Below are 2,161 nucleotides of genomic sequence, written 5' to 3' on the forward strand. Positions count from 1 at the left end.
GTTTTATTTTAAGATGTTATACCAGATATGGTTAGAATACTTAAAAAGTATGAATTATTTGAGTTTTTAAAACTGTTACTAGATGATGGTACATTCCTAACAAAGTATATTTGAGGAAAATTGTTTATAAATCGATCTGTTACCAATTATGAAACAGCGGCTTGGTCTCAGAGAATGTCTTAGGATGTAGATTTTTCAAGATTTTCATTACTGCACAACTCAATAAATCCACATTATCTATGGAAACTAGCACTACATTACCCAAACTGTCTCGACAATATAAGTTATATTATCAAAATCATCGGTTCCATTAGAAACGTAAATTAAAAATCCTTATGTCATTATTGTGGATATTTTTATACTGATATTGTGAACCATGTACTTTTAGAATGTTCACTAACAGAATATATTCGTAACAAATTGTGGTGTGCAATCGTATCTATTTCAGATATTGAATTTATTTCATATTTGCATTCTTTGTCAGAATATATATTAGTTCACATTTTACTGGGAGGTCCTATGGCCTATCCATTGGAAACATACATACTAGAACAGTTCAGACTGAATACAATATATCATAATTATAAAGTGTATACTTCACCTGTACGATGATCATCATATTCAAAACTAGTTTCTTCAAAATAATCTATAATTTTGCTCATTTTCAAACTTAAACTAATAATCATACCATTTATGTTTACTAAGTATATATACATATATATATGTTCTATGTACATTGATCCTTATATTGTCATGCATTTTCTTTAACATATACATGTATGTGTTTTGAACATTGTTATTATGTCATGCTCTTCATTTTGGAGGAAATAAAGGCAATAATAATTCTCTATATTGATACCACACTGATATATTGCAGTGATCACTGATGTATAAATTGTGAAATATGTTATCTGATGAGTTGTAAACCTTAAAGTCAATAAAATAAATATGAATGGGGGATGGAAAATGTTGACAGCGTTAATTTTTATAAACATATCTTTTTTTCTACGCGAAACTAATGCTAAGGAAGTCACAAATAGAAAATACACGATACACAAGTATCAAATTAAAGTAAATTCCAAACGAAAGAAAAGCGTAGATTACGGAGATTTCCACAGTTTCTAATTTTGTTTTAATTTACTCTCCCTGGGGAGAGTGGGCCGTTCCCGGAGGTACTGCAATACCGGGCCAACCCGTGGTAAGAGCGGAGCAAGCCCCTGACATCTCACCTATGTCCAAAAATCAGTTTAATATCGAAGTACCCCTGTGGGGTACGTATCAGATATTAAGCTGATAAGAACAGATACTACACTTTGATCTTAGCCAAAAGGCCGAGAAGCGATACCGTTCACAGGGTGAAATAAGTTTATAAACTATTATTAATACACTCTAACATGGGTAAATTATTATTAGAATGTGGGAAATTATACGTTGTTAATTCTTGAAGTTTATTTAATATTTAGTGTTTATTTACACGTAAAATAAATCAAACTATATAACTCTAGAATGTGGTATAATTTTATTGTACATGTTTAAAATATTTTTTGATATAATTTCGAGAATTTATAAAAAATGCACCTTTCTTTGTCGCCCCAGTTACTTCCCCTTACTGTATACTAATACATGTCGGTGATTTATCACTAAAATCTGGATTTTTAATGTCACTAAAATCGTTCAATACTGACTATAACCAAGCCTCATTTTAACATTAAAAAAAATTAATTCATTGCAACGATAACTCAAGCTACCTTATGCAGCTTGTGTCGTGTTCTCAACATGTTCACGAACTTGTGGTGTAACTTGACAGGCCGATCACACAAGGATCAACCTGCATATCTCGTAAACCTGTAAGCCTACTGAAAGTTCGTCGTCAGCACTATTCGGAACTTTCGCAGGTCGGGAAAAAATATTTCAAAAACTATACTAGTATAAAATTACAATGTTTCGATAGCAATATATTAGCTCATAGGTAAGTGAGGCATATCTTACTCCATTTCCCCCTGAAAAACCTTCCAATATTCGTATTTTTTAGAATAAATCTTGACCACCGACATCAAAAGCAACACATGCTCGAGATTAAAAAAAACACATTGGTAAATGATAAATGTAAATGAGATAATCATTTTTATGATATGGACTTCTTTCTTTTATCTGAAACATG

The 2,161-nt window shown here is 31.2% G+C and overlaps 1 non-coding gene across 1 annotated transcript; it reads right to left on the reverse strand.

Moving 5' to 3' along the window:
• Positions 1-1,150: 1,150 nt before the first annotated feature.
• LOC117322559 lies at positions 1,151-1,343 on the reverse strand. Its single transcript, XR_004531580.1, has one exon. It is a non-coding gene; the product is annotated as a U2 spliceosomal RNA (small nuclear RNA).
• Positions 1,344-2,161: the final 818 nt, after the last annotated feature.

Source organism: Pecten maximus, chromosome 2, assembly GCF_902652985.1.
Source record: "Pecten maximus chromosome 2, xPecMax1.1, whole genome shotgun sequence".
NCBI lineage: Eukaryota > Metazoa > Mollusca > Bivalvia > Pectinida > Pectinidae > Pecten > Pecten maximus.